The sequence below is a fragment of the Electrophorus electricus genome, chromosome 18 (genome assembly GCF_041902795.1).
Source record: "Electrophorus electricus isolate QZ-2024a chromosome 18, ASM4190279v1, whole genome shotgun sequence".
Lineage (NCBI taxonomy): Eukaryota > Metazoa > Chordata > Actinopteri > Gymnotiformes > Gymnotidae > Electrophorus > Electrophorus electricus.
The window spans coordinates 20,097,664-20,115,719 of NC_137514.1; the positions used below are offsets into that span (position 1 = coordinate 20,097,664).

General features: G+C 42.3%; 1 long non-coding RNA gene across 2 annotated transcripts in view; it reads left to right on the forward strand.

The window, feature by feature from the left end:
• The window catches only part of LOC113583529 (uncharacterized), a 36,579-nt gene extending 34,370 nt beyond the window's left edge, over positions 1-2,209 (forward strand). For both annotated transcript variants that reach the window (XR_003411300.3, XR_014118241.1), the window contains one exon: positions 525-2,209. This is a non-coding gene — a long non-coding RNA (uncharacterized LOC113583529). The remainder of the gene's footprint in view (positions 1-524) is intronic.
• The last annotated feature ends 15,847 nt before the right edge of the window (positions 2,210-18,056 follow it).

The following is an 18,056-nucleotide window of genomic DNA, read 5'->3' on the forward strand; positions in this document are numbered from 1 at the left end:
CTGAAATGCTTTTGCCATGTAACTGGTAGCACAGATGGTTAGTTTTCCCTGCAGGACGGCTTTAACCTTTTCTTTAGCTGAACTGCGTTTAGTACCTTGTATCTTAACTAACTATATATTTAGAGTAGCTTGTAGTTGAGGTAATTACATTTTTTAAGTGACTTGTAAGGTAATTACATTTAACGTAGCTTATAGCTTATCTAACTGGTTGGCCAGCCAGGATAAAAGCAGTGGTATATCTATTTCAGTCAAATGACCCCGGATGCCCTGCTCAGCATGTAGTAAGCAAATGCTTGGATCATTTCCTTTTTTATGGTATGTATAGAAAACTGTGGAATGAGATAAATTGAGGTTATCATTCTTTTGCAACAATCACTGCTTAACACCAAGCTACATATTGTTATTACTATTATTATCATCTGTCAATCTCTCTCTCTCTCAGTCCCTCTCTCTTCTTCCCATCTTTCTCTCCCTCCCTCTCTCCCTCCCTCTCTCCCTCCCTCCTCCCATCTCACCCTCTGCAGCAGGGCCCCCTCAAGGTCAACTCCCCTCACTCGTCAATGCGTCACCGATCGAAGACGCGCTCCGAGGAACCAGCTTGCCGTTGCCTAGCAACTGTGTCAGACAGAGGCTGCTGGTACAGGAACATACAGACCCCCCCAATACCGGCTTCAAGGCAGTCAGGAGACGAGAGCTATGAACGTGGCTTAAGACAGGGAGAGAGACTGAATATTTCATTGTTCACAGACCAATTAAAGATGTCTGCGGTGTCTACATAACTAATGGGAAAGTGGAAAAGCAACAGTGTGTAGAACACTTGTGTGTGTGTGTGTGGGGGGGTGGCTGTGTGCTCTTGCAGGTATGAACAGCCTTCAGCTGATCTCATAATCACAAGAAATCTCTGTGGGAAGGCGGTGAGTTTTTATAAGGGTGAACGGAAAATATTGCAAGCACACAAGCAAGCTTTTATCAGGCTCTGTGCTGTGAGCTTTTATCAGGCACGGTGCTATGAGACACCACCTGTGTCATACCTACATTTTACGATCTATACAGTGCCGTTTATGGCATCTATTTGAAACGCACCCTGCCTTCGTTTCCATATGTATAAAAATGTTATATTCACAACATTCATCTGTTGTGGAAAGTGTAATTTTTCCAAGTTTAATTGACTTCTTCCGTGAGTAATATTTCACACGCTGCATGCCACTGGGACAGTTCAAATGCAAAGCCTACATTTTCATAAACAGCAACTTTCTAATCTCGACTCTACTGAACTGAGAGAGAGAGAGAGAGAGAGAGAGAGAGAGAGAGAGAGAGAGGGAAAGAGAGAGAGAGAGAGAGAGGGAGAGAGAGAGAGAGAGAGAGAGAGGGGGAGAGAGAGAGAGAGAGAGAGAGAGAGAGAGAGAGAGAGAGAGAGAGAGAGAGAGAGAATGCCATTTCATTCCTACTCCCATACATTATCATTGGCCACCTGTCTTTTGTCTTATGCTTTGCACTCTTGGTTTCACTCAGAAGCTTCTTTTCAATAAGACACCGACATAAGTGAACCTCAAAACAAATGCATTAATTTCACCAACACTCCTCCCGGTGGACGTTTGGAAAAATCAATGACCATGACTGACAGGAACATGGGGGATTTGTAAGAAATATCATTGTATTTAATGTTTTGAGGAGGGGATACAGACTGGTCCTGATGGAGAACCAGCTGGAATTTCTCTAGTAGAGCTGAGGATATGTTTTGGGTGCGATCAGCTAACTTTGGAAATGTCACAGTGTGACACACAGCAGAGTCAAGGAATGTTCCATCAGCACAGTTATGGAACTGTTTATTAGTTGTTCACACATGATCTTGAGGCTTCAAATCAGAGACTTGTAAAAGTTGAAAATTATAAAAAGACAAAGTAGATGTTTCACGATGTTGGGCCTTGGAAGATCAGCTTGAATACTGAAAATCAGAACTTTGCAAAGCACTAAATGTCATTACTTGACCCCACTTCTCATGTTTAATCCTAGAAGTCACTCATAAGAACTCTCATTTAAGACTCTTTCAGGGGGAGATCATGAGGAAGGTGATGTCTAGTTTCACCCTGGTTATCAATCAGCCTAAACTGTTTACCCAAACATTATAGCTGACAAAAATGATCAATTCATTATTTATGCTATGTGTGTATGGGGTGGAGTGTATGGAGTTTATGAAAAAATAAAATTGTCCTCCACAAAACACTGATGGTCCTCCTTGCAGAAAAACATTTTTGATGCATGATCTGGTTTGCCCTCTCTGGTAGAACGGATAACACTCCATATCTGTCAGTTTAACCCCTGGTCAGGAAATCTTCCAGAGTCTTCCAGTGTCCTGAACACATACACAGAGCCTTTGATCCTACGGCCTGATCTCGGACAGCCTTTTCTGGTGGACTACCCACGCAGGTGAATTCAAAAGCTCTTCAACCCCCTGCACACACCACACTGTAATTCAGTGTCATTTCACCCATTAACAAGCGCATGACTCATCGTCTTTGCAGGCGCTACAAAAACACAGAGTGAAACCCAGAAGAGAAGCACAGCAGTGGAGGAGACCGTTACAACCTGCCAAGTGTCACGTGTACCGTTGTTCTCATGAGGGACTATATTGGACCAACACGGACCCTAGTTCTTAAGGAGGAGAAAGTGGCAAGTCTTCTGTTAGAACACAGGAGAGACAGGAGAGACAGGCAAGACTTTCCACTTGGAGCCAAATGGGAATGGTAGACACAGTGCCAAATAACACAGTCCAAAATAGCACAGTCCCAAATGGCACAGTCCCAAATAACACAGTGCCAAATGGCACAGTACCAAATAACAGTCCAAAATAACACAGTCCCAAATGGCACAGTACCAAATAACAGTCCAAAATAACACAGTCCCAAATGGGTCCACCCCAAATGACATAGTTTGAAATAACAGTCCAAAATAGCACAGTCCAAAATAACACAGTCCCAAATGGGTCCACCCCAAATATAACAGTCGCAAATGGCACCACCTCAAATAACACAGTCCTAAATAGCACAGTCCCAAATAACAGTCCAAAATAACACAATCCCAAATGGGTCCACCCCAAATGACATAGTTTGAAATAGCAGTCCAAAATAACACAGTCCCAAATGGGTCCACCCCAAATGACAGTTTGAAATAACAGTCCAAAATGGTACAGTCCCAAATAGCACCATCCCAAATATAACAGTCGCAAATGGCATCACCTCAAATAACACAGTCCTAAATGGCACAGTCCCAAATAACACAGTCCAAAAAAAATGCCAAATGGCAGTGTCCCAAACAACAGAGTCCAAAATAGCACAGTCCCAAATAACACAGTCCCAAATGGCACAGTACCAAATGGCACAGTACCAAATAACAGTCCAAAATAACACAGTCCCAAATGGCACAGTACCAAATAACAGTCCAAAATAACACGGTCCCAAATGGGTCCACCCCAAATGACATAGTTTGAAATAACAGTCCAAAATAACAGTCCCAAATAGCACCATCCCAAATATAACAGTCGCAAATGGCATCACCTCAAATAACACAGTCCTAAATGGCACAGTCCCAATTGACACAGTCCCAAATAACACAGTCCCAAATAACACAGTCCTAAATAGCACAGTCCCAAAGAGTAGAGGGCTTCATCTCAAGCAGTTTGAGCATCATGGCAGAGAAGAAAATATTTGAATGTGAGGTACATGCATTCATACTAATTCATTATTAGCTGTTGAGTAATTAGAAATAGTAAATTTGACAATAATTTCAGGTTGTTTTCAACAACAGTATAGATGCATGGCTTGTAAGATCTATATAGGAGTCTGTCCCACATGCACACATTTAAACCGAGCACTCCTCAGGGCTCAGGATAGCTCGGCTGCCAGTGATGTCACCACACTGAAGACTTTGAGGGGGACCACATGACTTCGGGCAGCAATCGGGAATGAACTTGAGTTTCGGCCAAGCATGGCTGACGAAGTGAACGGAGCTGAAATGTGCGTGTGCTGCTCCCAGCTATTCACAGCTTGGCTCCCATTCAGTTTGGTGCACTTGTATCACCAAGTAAACAACCAAACCCTGCTTGAAGTGGCCCAATTTGGACTCACTCGGCAGACACACTTACAGACTTACAAGCTACAAAAGCGCTACAGCAGTCAGTGGAGCGGAAGAAAGTCTAAACGCACCATTCAGGTACAACAAATTCAAACTTTTACAAAGTTATTAGTACACACGATTAGAAACATCACTACCTATTCAAAACATTTTTTTTAGGATAAAATGGTCACTAACATCATTGTCACATACACACAAAGAAATATCAAATTATCACCATGGCAATATTTAATGGCTGCATGCGCTGATCACTGCAATGAGGCATGGAATGAGGTTTATTTAAATGCCAACCAGTAAAAACAGTTTTAAAAAAGCAAAAAACACCAACAGACACTGCACAACATTAAGACTGCCAGCAAGCTATCAAGTTGCCATCATTTAGCTAGCATTCTTAGCAGTTAACAAAACCTTGTTAGCTAACAACAGCACGTTGTTTGACCTGAAAAACAAACATGATAATACAAACAAAATAAACATACAGTAATCCCAACAGTTTAGACACACTGTCCTCATCAATATTATGACTATTTCTCATGACATTACAAATATGTGTACGCTTGTGATTCATACAGATGTTCAATATATGATCAGACAGCATGATCTGATAATGACTTCTCCATCCAATGATCAGACAGCATGAACTGATATTATCTTTTCCCAGGTACCTTTACAACAAACAGGCTTTTGTGTTTTTATATTGATTCCTACCATGTGAGTAGAAGTGTCTATTAAATACCTTTAAAATAATATCTTTAATGTCTCTTTAATGTCTGTTAATGTCCTTTGAGGTATTCCAACATTTCTGATGAGGATAGGGTGTCCTCAAATGCATGTGAATGTGTCCTGAACTGTGCTAACATGGTTACGTTAGGGTAATTCTGGGGTTATAGTTCCAAGACCAAGGATCCTAGGGGTGCCTTCTTTGGTGTGAGAGGGCTTGGCTATCAGGCATGTTTGGCTAAGCCATTGTAGCAGGTTGTTGGTTCCAGGGGGACTCATTCTGCCAGTGGCCTTTATTTAGTTTACCACACACTGGGCCTGCAGCATTTCTGAGAGAGAGGCAGTCCGAAGCCCTGGAGATGTGAGGCTGGAAAATCCAGGAACTTGCAGAGCAGAATAGCTGAATATTCGATCTCCTCTGAACACATCACATCAGCTCATTTGATGCTGACTGTGTTCCTGGGCAACGGACAGCCATGGTCATGGTTTTGGGGTGTATTTGTGTTTTCTTTTTTGTTTGTTTTATGTTTGTATGCAAGGACCTTTTTAAGCGTAGCAATGTCTTGCTTTTTAAAGTCTCTGTGTCCACTTACAGACATTCATCAAGGATTACATGGAATGCAAGACCATTCTGAAATATTCAAAACAGGATTATACTGGGCTTGAAGTAAGAATAGCATTGCTAAATTTGCATTAGTGAAGTGAAGACTCTGTGGGGAGCGAAGACCATGACTATAACTGTAGGAGAATTGCAACCCAAATCTTTGACTTTGGAGCAAGCTGAAGGAATATGGAAAAACGGTGTATCATTTGTTGATAAGGACTTCTTCAGCACAGAATCAGGGGAGTCTGGAGCCATCTACAGTCGGAAGCCACATTCAGACAGAAGTCCTAAAAACTCATAAAAACTGAAAATCTCCACATCATAAAAGACATGTGAATGTACCATCACACACCACAACCTGAAAAACCCACTGGAAACCTGAACATTAGTCATATATACTATATCTGAACAGTATTTAATTTACACAGCGAATGTCATTACAAGGCAGTACGGTATCTCTAGAGGGACATGGTGTCCAGTTACTACCATGTCCTTTGAAGCACTGCTACAGTGATCCCAGTTCCTGAACATAACGGTTACCCTGCCCCGATGAGTCATGTACTCGTGACACCATGATTCCTGCAGGGAGAATGCTTTCCACACTCACAGCATAGCTTACAGGTTTTTTAATGAACTCCTGTGGAGAAACTTGTGGACCAGAGCATACTGTATGTGTGTGTGTGTGTGTGTGCGTGTGTGTGGGTGTGTGTGTGTGTGTGTGTGTGTGTGTGTGTGTGTGTGTGTGTGTGTGTGTGTGTGTGTGTGTGTGTATGTATGTGGCCATGCTCAACTACAGAGGTGTTCATTTAACACGTGTTTCCTGCCTCCACAGACACCCTGTAAAACGGGAAACGATCCTGCAGTGTCGTGTGGGGCGACGCTGTGATGCGCAGTTTGCTGATACGATTTCGAATAATAATAAGAATTAATTCACAGGTAAAATTAAATCAACTCTCCAGATTTCTCATGGTGTCATAATATGCATAATTGAAAGAATCATAATGATGTGAAGAGATGTAATCATGGAATTACAAGTCCAGTGCAGTGGTCTCATCTCTCAGGACTCAGCAGGAGAGTCGTGAACTCAACACTAGCCAGCTGCTCTGCTCACTGACACATGATTGGTGAAGCAGGATTTGGCAGGATGGGACACAGGCCCTGGACAGGAGTCCTCTCTCTCTCACCCCAGCACACAGACTGCCAGGACTTGCTGAACCGAACAGGACGCCCGGTCTCCCCCCCCCGCTCCCGGAGACCTCTCCCCAGAGCTGATGGTGAGGGCTCATCATTAACCAGGCTCCTACGCTTCTGGTCGTGAGCTCAAACAAACCAATTAAGAAAGACTTCTGGTGTTGCTCGAACAATACAGACGCTCCCCAGATACTCAATTAGGCGGAAGCTTCGCTCCCTTGCAGACTTGGAGAAGGTCTGTTCAGCTAAGCTGCTGGCTCCCGTGGCATGACAGCTTTCTGGGCTTTCATGTTTGTGGGGTAACTTTAGCTGATTAGCTCCTGTATTTGGTCTAATTAAAACACGACCTTACAATACAAACAGATCTTCGGTCAGTGTTGCTGCCTCTAACGCTCAGAACTATAAGTACTAAGTACTTAAAGGTTTACGTGTCATGATGCTCAACATCTTTTCATTATTGTTTTCTAAGATTTAAAAAAATTTTTTTTTGGACTGTCAAGTCTACAATTCTGTCACAAAGTCGAGGTGGTGGATCTTGGCTCTGTGATCAAGGTGGTGCGAGTGGGTGTAAGTGTGTGTGTTTCTTATTGCACACAAAGGAAACAAATACATGGAATGGAAGAAAGAAAGAATATTCTATCCATTTATTTCTTTTCACCTGAAGATATATTTCAGATAGGATTCCATTTTAAGATCTTCGCAAAAAAAAAATTAAAATATTTATAGCACCTTCTGTAATTTAGAGAAGAAATCACCACACAGACAGACAGTACTGAACAGACTACGGCATACGAGATTCACATACAGCTTTTACAGAACCTCTGCCTATGGGTGAAATCATTTGCATGTTATTGGTCCAATACTAAAAAAAAACAAAACACACATGCAGTCTCTCTCACTCACTCACTCACTCACAAATAAAGGAAGAAAGAGAGAAATGGGGTGTCATGTCTAAAAAATGAAATATCACAGGAGTGAGTTACTTGGCAGACACTGCTGGAGATGAAACAGAATGCTTTCCACTGCAGTGAAGACGTCTGTTCCTGGCACCCTCGTCACCCTGCTTTGATCTGTCTACATGCCTCCTGCTTCATCTGTTTTCCACAATCAGAGTTTTTTTTTTTCCCTTCTCCTGTCTTCCATGGAATACATTACCATAAATGCGGTTAATGTGGGCAGAGGGTTATGTCTCTCTAGGACTGCACGGCAGTGGTAAACTTTCCACATGGATCTGCCGTAGTTTGCAGCATCCCTCCACAAACACCAGCGCCGTAACGCTGACATTTGGTTTTAAAGTGTTTATAAAAAGAACAGATAAGTCAAAAGTTCTTGCAGGAGTGGGCACAGCTTTGGCTGGTAACTTCAACTTATCTTGTTTCTAGTGTTTCAGATGCTCTGTTGTTTACTGAGTAAAGTAAACAACAAGACTGGCGGACAAGAAGCTGCTATACGCCCTCTGCTTAGCACTGGTGCTCCTCTCCAATGGCGACAGGCTTCGTTAAACCTGAATGCGACCAAGCGTCTTTTCTGTAAGTGAGCCTAGGGAAGATCAGAGGGGAAACGGTGTAGGATGGGGGTGTCACTCGCTTTGGGAGCGTGAGCTGGGGGAGATTTGGGAAGATGAACTGGGTCATGCGGTAATCGGTCCTTCACAGCTTTCTGAATCCACCACAAGCAGGTGGAGATAAGGAAAGTATTTACTGTGTCACTTTTCTCTTTTTCCAAACTCTACCTGCTGGTGCAACCCATGTAGTTTTCAAGGAGAAAAACACGGTTTAATCTGGATTATAAGAGCCAGAAAGCTCAGCAACTCTGTGGAAAGCCTGGTGAGGATCGGGGGCTTGGAGGTTCTGCCGAAGAGGTGGATAAGGAAGAGGGAGCCAGAGAGGGAGAGAGGGAGAGAAGGAGAGAGAGAGGGAGGGATAGTATTGGGCAAAAAGAAAGAAAGTGGTGGTGAGGAGGAGGTGGTAAGGAGGCTTTGTGCAGTGAGGCCTGTTCAGGAGCAGCTGACATCGGCTGAAAGAAACAGCCTGTCAGGTTGATGGTGATCACAGGCTGACATAAGCATGGATCACCTCTCTCTCTCTCTCTCTCTCTCTGTCTCTCTCTCTCTCTGTCTCTCTCTCTCTCTCTCTCTCTCTCTCTGCCTCTGCTGTGTCTCTGGCATTTCTTTCATCCCATTCTCACCTCTCAGCCCTTAATTCAGTGAGCTGCCCATTCACCATGTTCCCCTGCAGTGAAAATGCATGTCCAGGTATTTTCTTCAACCCTGTGTGCATCACTTACATTCCTCCGCCCCTTACCTCACTCTTAACCACGTGTGCAGTACACTTCACACATTCACCCTTAACCACGTGTGCAGTACACTTCACACATTCACCCTTAACCACGTGTGCTGTACAATTCACACATTCACCCTTAACCACGTGTGCAGTACACGTCACACATTCACCCTTAACCACGTGCTGTATACTTCACACATTCACCCTTAACCACATGTGCTATACACTTCACACATTCACCCTTAACCACGTGTGCAGTACACGTCACACATTCACCATTAACCACGTGTGCTGTACACTTCACGCATTCACCCTTAACCACGTGTGCAGTACACATCACACATTCACCCTTAACCACATGTGCTGTACAATTCACACATTCACCCTTAACCATGTGTGCTTTACACGTCACACATTCACCCTTAACCACATGTGCTTTACACGTCACACATTCACCCTTAACCACGTGTGCTGTACACTTCACGCATTCACCCTTAACCACGTGTGCAGTACACATCACACATTCACCATTAACCACGTGCTGTACACTTCACACATTCACCCTTAACCACATGTGCTGTACAATTCACACATTCACCCTTAACCACGTGTGCAGTACACGTCACACATTCACCATTAACCACGTGTGCTGTACACTTCACACATTCGCCCTTAACCACGTGTGCTGTACACTTCACACATTCACCCTTAACCACGTGTGCAGTACACATCACACATTCACCCTTAACCACGTGTGCTGTACAATTCACACATTCACCCTTAACCACATGTGCTTTACACGTCACACATTCACCCTTAACCACATGTGCTTTACACGTCACACATTCACCCTTAACCACGTGTGCAGTACACGTCACACATTCACCCTTAACCACGTGTGCTGTACACTTCACACATTCACCCTTAACCACGTGTGCAGTACACTTCACACATTCACCCTTAACCACGTGTGCAGTACAATTCACACATTCACCCTTAACCACGTGTGCTGTACAATTCACACATTCACCCTTAACCACGTGTGCTTTACACATCACACATTCACACTTAACCACATGTGCTGTACACTTCACACATTCACCCTTAACCACATGTGCTGTACACGTCACACATTCACTCTTAACCATATATGCTGTACACTTGACACATTCACTCTTAACCACATGCGCTGTACACCTCACACATTCACCCTTAACCAGATGAGTTGTACAGAGTGACATATAATTCTGTCTCCATAGCAGAAATTGTTATGCTAGCATAGTGGGACTGAGTCTCCGGAAACCATTAAGCTAGAACCCTGTCAGAGGCAACACACATAGAAGTACAACCAATGTTTTATTTATTTAGTTTGCAGATGCTATTTATATCCTATAGTGTAAATATCAACATTGTTCTATCTCCATTAAGTGTACATAGTAACACTGAAATATTTACTCCCAGAGTAAATAGCATGATATTGCTATTAACACCAAGCGTGCACAGTAACATCACAGTATATATACACATTAAGAATGTTGTACACTTTGTGTAAATAACAGCTGATGTGAGAATCAGATAACGTTGCATTGCACTGTTCACAACCAATATATTAAGTTGTTGTGTGCAAACCATGTCAGTCTTACCAGCAGTGCTTTACCCAACATGTATGAGTGGTACTGAAATAGTTACTGCTGATTATGCACTGTTTTTTTTTAACCTGATAGTAGACTACGTTTAAAATTTAAAATGTCTAAATGGCTCTTTCTATTGCAACGAGGGACGCAATGGAATTGAATTGAAGTAAGATTGAAAGGATATCATGTTACTCAGCTGCATGCATGGCAACTCTGTCTAATACTCTAACATGAGTCTCCCCAAGTATGTACAGAAATACCATCACTGTAAATACAAGTAAAATAATGAAAAGTGCACAATAGCACAACAAAACAGAAAACAACCGAAAACAAGAGAAAAGGGGGGAAAGGAAAAATGGATGATTTCAAATAAATAAATAATTTCTCCCTTCGTAAAAATGTCCAGCTCTTGCTGCTGAAATGTTCTAAAAGTGTTTTGTTTCTAATCTTCTGCTGGACAGCAGTCAGGGCTCCGTCATCTGAGATGGAGTGCCGCTTTCTCAAACAGTTCACAAACACAAACGTGTCGTTAGCAGCTTCCTTCGCGGTTCTTTAGTCAGTGTGTTGCATGTACCAGAAGAGTCTGAGCGGTGGGAAGTTCTCGGGTAGAAGAGGTCAGGTCAGTTTTTGCCTCGTAGGAAAATGTCAGGGTTTTAACTCTGATGACTATGGGCAGCCAGTGAAGAGCGACGTGTGTGTACTCAGGAAGGTTGAACGAGTCGTGCAGATGCATTCTGGGTTGGCTAAGATGGTCTAGTGGTGTGTGCAGGGGAGCTTACCAAGAAGGAATCGCAGTAGTCCAGTGTTGATATATCAAGGGATTGGACAAAAAAACTAAATGGCATCTCTGTAATGAAATGATCGAGGATTTCTCAAAGGAGACAGATCTTGGTGCAGGGAAGAATCCTGGCGAATATTTAACAGCTCCAGCTTGCGGGATTTCCATTTCAGGATGGGCACCCATCCACAAGGAGATGTCAGACGTGCATGCCGAGGTCTGCGTTAAAATGCAGGCATCTGGGAGAGTGATGGAGAAAATGAGTGTCATCGGTGTAGAAGTGCAAGGAGAAGGAGAGGCCATGTATGGAAAGTACCACTTCTAGAGAGCATGCAAAAAGAGAGAAGAGGAGGGGTCCGAGTACAGACCCTTGAGGGACACCCATGGAGAGCATGTAAGCCTTAGATCAGGACCCTCTCCAAGTTTCTCGACATCAACGCCTGACTTAGGTGGGATGCAAACCTCAGTCGTGCTGAGTCAGCGATGCCAGGACAAGAGAGGATGGATAAAACCATTGTGTAATTAAACGTGTGAGCAACAGCAGCAGAAAGGTGTAAGAGGATGAAGATTGCTCAGAGTTTGACTGATCCTGTAGCATGACGCATCCCGGTAATGAACGTCAGGTAAGAAGCCTCAGGGGGAAGGAATCTTAGAGTCTGTTCTGCAGAAAAAAGGATGATAGCTGAATAGAAACCTTGCATTCCAGGATTTTAGGAAGTAAAGGGAGACAATAAATGAACTTTTTACAACTAATATTCCAAAGGACTGACATAATGTAGGTCAACCTTAGCATATGTACAACTAACAACTAGAGCAGGTTCAAATGTGTGTTCAGATTTTTAAACATTATTTTTAATGTAATTAAATTATTTTATTCTTGTGTTGAATTTATCTTTGTAGAAGTTTGGGATTTTTTTACCTAAAGGAAAGGTTATAAATATAAATATCAGTTATGGTTATAAATATTTAATTATAAATATTGCTAACTTCATGATCGCACACAATTAGAGTTTGCTGATGCAATGGTATGAACACTTCTGTAAATTAGCAATTAAAATTTTGTTAAGTTTAATCAGTGCGCCATCTTCATAAAAAAATGAAAATTGCAATGAATTTTTATGGCTTAATAATTAATTTTAGTAGATAGTAATTCCATCTCAATTCATAAAAGTAGCTCACTCTGTTACATAGTCATTAATAATCTAAACAAAAATTAGAATCGTCACCCATGTTTTGTTTTTTTTTAATAAGGGTAACAAATGCAGCAAATGATAATAAATAAATAAATGAATTAAAAAATTAATACAAAATTAAGAAAACAAATGAGGGGGAGGTGGATAAGGACCATAGGTATTGAATTCACTAAAATAGAGCTATAATAAAACAATAATTAGGATTAGTGGTGAACCCCACATGATTAAAGCAAAGAGAAGTAGATCATTAAACAACCTCTTGGGGGGAAAAGGTGTGACAAGAGAACAAATGGTGCTGAACAGAGACAAAATTGTGCACAAAATGGAGGTCCGAGGGAATGAAGAAATATGGAGGCCTCAGGAGGGGCAGCACCCTGCTGAGAGGACTCCGCCTTGTCCATCCACCTGCCTGGCTGGTTCTTCTGGCCTGAGGAACCTCTGGACGTACAGATGTGGGATTTCAAAGGCAGGGCTTGTGCGACAGAGATCTAGCCACTCTAAATCCACAGCAGGTTGGGGCCAAAACCCATATATACACTCATTTCTTCCTCACCAGGTGGTCAGAGATTTAACAATTATGCACACCTTCACAGTTCATGTCTCCAAATGTATGAAAATGCACCGGTGGCAAACATGTTCAGAAACTGCGACCCTGAGCCCTGGGACATGCGGGTCTCTGCAGCAGACAGAGACGGGGACCGACACATGGAAAATAAACATCATATTAATTGTAATAAACCATATTTTGCTGTGCATGGGCAGTCGGAGATGCGCAGATGAAGGCCACCTGTAGGGGGCAGACTAGAGCATGCGTGGCACAGTCCTGCCTGATGGATGAGACACTCAGATTGACTGTTAATGAACGCATGAATTTCTAAGCAGTTTATTACTAATGAATGTCTGAACATCAAACCTGTTTAATTAATGACCACATGAATTTTTAACCTGGGGATTATTTCTCCACAAAAAACTGCTAGAGAGAAAGGAGAAGCGATTTCTGCCGACGATACATTAATATCATGACAATAATATTAGCAGCTTGACCAAATGAAAAGGTACAAGTAACATATGTTGTTTACATGGCATTACATGGGTAATATCGATTGCTTAATTGTCTGCAGGGAAAGATTTTCTGGGTTCAGTTGCTTACGCCACAGTAGAACTAATATCAGACATGCAGTCAGATGATCAGTACCAATAACAGCCATCCAGTCTGAAAATGTCCATGACTTCTTCAGCTGTACGGAAGCCACTGCGGACAGATGACACCACATCGGCATGAGAGAGGACGACTGGTATTGCCTCAGGTAATAGCTGCGATTTGGGTTTCTCTTTGAAGACAGGCTGGCTCTGTCCCTGTCACGGTTTCAGGTGCTGCCCATTTCGGGGTTTGTGGAGTATTTGAATTCACTGGGTGCTCTTTCGTTTTCAGCTCTGTAGCAGGTTCGGGCGGAGTTTTCGGAAAGCGGAGGGACAGGCCAATCTTCAAACTCTGCCGGAAAACTGGTTAACAACTTTGCCAAGTGTGATAAGACTATCCACTCTGAGAAAATGGCATATTCTCACCAGCAGATATAGGCAGCTTTAGATGTTCATTTGGCAGAAGACTCCAAAACGTTATCAGGCTAAAGCAAGCCTGTCTGCAGCTCGTACTGGAACATGTTTGATTTCTCTTTTCTTAAAAGGATTAAGTTTCTCCAGCATCGCTAATGCCAATGACAATGCAATAAACCCACAAAAACACTGATAGGCCACTGGTTAGTAAGATCTCATTTTCACAGGATGAACACACTCCTCTTGAAGGCAATTCTCTGCAAATGTCTCGTGAACTCAAAGACATTTTCACGAGGATGTAACCACATGAAGATTACATTGTTTACAGTGCAGACAGATCTGCAGTGCTGACTGATGGCCCTTAAAGAGCTTTTTATGAATTTGTGAAGCCAGCCAGCATAACACAGATTCCCTTCAATTAAAACGTATTAAATTACAGTACCACTCTTAGCTAAAGTCTATTCCTCCTAGGTGAATAGACATTATTTAGTTTGCCCACACATATGCTGTTTTCTTCAAAGAGATTCTTTGGGTGTTCGCACATAGACTTGAAATTCTTGACCTTAAACAAGTTTACTTAAAGATTTGTCATGATTTTTGTTTGCACCTACATAGTTTCCTGATGATTAATGTTGGTGTTCTCTCATTGTGGACATGTTTAACAACAACAACATGGCATGGAGTTTAAAAGCAAACATCACCAAGGTTGTTGAACTTCTTTAAGTGAGCATTTTATGTTTGTGCAACTGGCTCAAAGTGTCTTATATAAGAGAGGGGACTTTGTCCTATATGAGAGAAGGGACATTATCCAGGATGAGAGAGCAGATGTCTTGGATGAGGGCGATGTCTACCACCTGAAGTGTTATGTATCAACACTCATTTACATCTTGATAGAATTTGAATTTTGCTCACTAACTGAATCACAGCCTGCTTTTCTTTTTGTCTCTGTTTCTCTGTCTGTTTCTCTCTCTCTCTCTCTCTCTCTCTTGCTCTCTCGCTCTCTTATCCTCCTTTAATGCAGAATGCTCAGACTGTGGTGCATACAGAATCATGGTAAGTTGTGTGTTCCTTATTAATAGTGATAAATGGGGTGTCACCATACCGACCTGGCTCCCTTCTGTCCGGGACGCGATTCTCTTAGTGGTTATGCATTCCTGTGCACACCTGGAATTGGAGTTCCTTTCTTAAAACAGATGAACTGCTGCTCATGTCAGTGGTATTGTGACTTTATGGAGTAATGTGAACTGAAAACATTTTCATACTGTTGCTCTTCATTAGAAAGATCATACATCACACTTTGCCAATGCATTTTTGAATCGAGTAGTTACTGCTCAGCTTGGAGGGGACGGTTCGATAACTTTTCACCACCTGCACAGCTTAAAGGAAAATGATACCCACAGTCCATAAAGCAGGAAGACATCCTCTGTCCTATGATGAGGGCTGGATGAAAAGGGCTCGGTCTGGAAGCTCGTGAGATTCCACAGGGAAAAGTGTGGCCCTTGCCTCAGCTCCAGACCTGTGGGGGCGCCGGCGAGGGGCATCTGAAGGCATTTATTCTCTACGGAAGTAACCAGAAAGGAACAAAAATAAAATAAAATGTGAAGCTCCGGGGTAAATCTGAGATGTAGGGAAGAAGTGCTCTCTCATCTCTCTCGGTGACCCAGTGTCCAGGCGGATTTAACAGAAGGTCCTTCCTTTGGGTGCGGTTGTTTGTTTTTTTGGGCATCTGCTTGCAGGGAGAGGTGGCACATGAAATTGAAGGCTGTTAATCATGAAAAAGGACAGGAGCAGATGGGGTCAAGCTCTAAGATGCTCCCTGGCTAAAACACGCGCTGGCATACCGAATGCAGTCCTCAGAGTGTAAACCCAGAAAAGTTTTGATTTGTTACTTTTTAATTTAAAGTTTTACATTTAAATTAAAGTTTTTAAATTATTGATTACAGTGATCTTAATTACATTAAAATGAAACAAATTTTTTTGATGTATGTTGACTAAATATTGTTCTACAAAGAGAAACTACTTATATTTGTTGCCCATATAAAATTGCTCATTCGTATCTGGGTTCACAAAGGCTAAACAACATTTGACTGTTGCAGTGTTATCAACAAATATTGCAAATGTACGAGGCATTTACTAATGGCTTTCACAATCACAGTGGAAGCTTTTTTTTTGTATTATGCAAGGCATGAAGTCATTGCCAATAAAGGATGTAAAAGCAGTTGATGATGATAATGAAGATGATGATGATGATGATGATGATGATGATGATGATGATGATGACTCAGCTTCCATGGACTACAGGAGACTGGCATCACACTGGAGGAGTATAAAAACAGTGAGTGTGGGGGAGGGCCACGGTTAGTGGGGGTGAGGGGGCGGAGCCTCAGGCAGGGAGGTTGGGGGGGCGGGGCCACTGGCCTCCAATTTACTGTGAGATCATAACCAGCAAATGAAACAAGCCATAGAGTACACAAAAATACACAAACTGTGTACACTGTGGGGTACACAAAGATACACAAACTGTGTGCACCGTGGGGTACACAACGATACACAAATTGTGTGCCATGGGATTGTGCTCTGAAATAGCACAGGCAATGAAATGAAAAATCTGTGTACTTACCCAGACTCCTCACAGAAATCCAGAGGGGGACTGGAACCACCGCTAAGGGTCCCTTTGATTGATGACAGGACTCTGTGCCCACATGATGTGGAGTTTACTCTTACTAGTGAGACAATGTCAGGGCCAAACTCTTGTTACTGTGGCAAAGTAAAATAGTTTTGCCCCAACAATAAAGCCCCAAACATTTGGAGCTTGCGCCTTCTTTATTTTCGTATTATTTCATTGTTTGTTACAGGTTCCTAGTCTCTGCAGTTATGCTTGCTCTTGTTTTTATGTTCTTGTTATTAATTAATTAATTAATTTACTGTTAACTAGATATTTGTCTACTGGCTGTATGACCTTGGGCTGCTCGCTGATCAAAATCATGGGAGTACTCTTCTACTCTCATAAGATTGTTATCACTCTGGATTGTGATCAGCCTTGCCTCAGTCTACAGTCCAATTATTATGCATTTAACATTATTATGCATTTCATTTGCATAGTGTCTCTCATTCAGCCAAAGTCAATTTACACAGCAAGAGTATCAGACAAGGAGAGAGAAAATGCAGGACACCTTGGACAACAATCTGGAGATACTGCCACACACAGAATACTCTGTATTATACATAAGTGTGTTTGAGTAAAACATTTTTGTTTTATTTTCAGATAATGACAGCTGATCAAAATAACAACAAAAAATGCCTTTCTTTTCAGACCTGTAAAAATGCAAAGATGTTCATAGTAGTTTTGAATTTTTTTGTGATCCCCTCCCCAAAGTTCTGCCTAATTTATTCAGAGCCAATACCCACACATTAGCCAAGCCTTTCTGATGCATGAGCTGACAGATGCTTGTGACTGTCCAGTGTCCCTGTGATTGACAGGGGAAGGAGACTATGCACCCCTCCCTCACCAGAGCTCAGGCTCCCAGCCACAGACGTCTGCGATATCAACAGGGATCAAGCTTGTAATCTCCAGACGATGTTGATCGGGCCCCATTCGGAAGTTTCCACTGGTCTCTCACGGCGCCCTTTAAATAAGGTCTGGTTCTGGTGATCACCTAATCGGTACCTCATTAAGTAGAGTGAGGTAAACCTGTGCTGGATTTGGACAGACACCGGGATAGAACGTTTCATGCCATAGAGACACTTGGGTGTGCTGTATATGTGAAATGTGAGTCGTCGTATCCAGAAGGAGAAGGAGCTCAGAGTCTGCAGAGCGAGGTCATTTGCTACACTTCTATCTATCTATCTATCTATCTATCTATCTATCTATCTATCTATCTATCTATCTATCTATCTATCTATCTATCTATCTATCTATCTATCTATCTATCTATCTATCTATCTGCTCAATGTTTATTTATCATATCT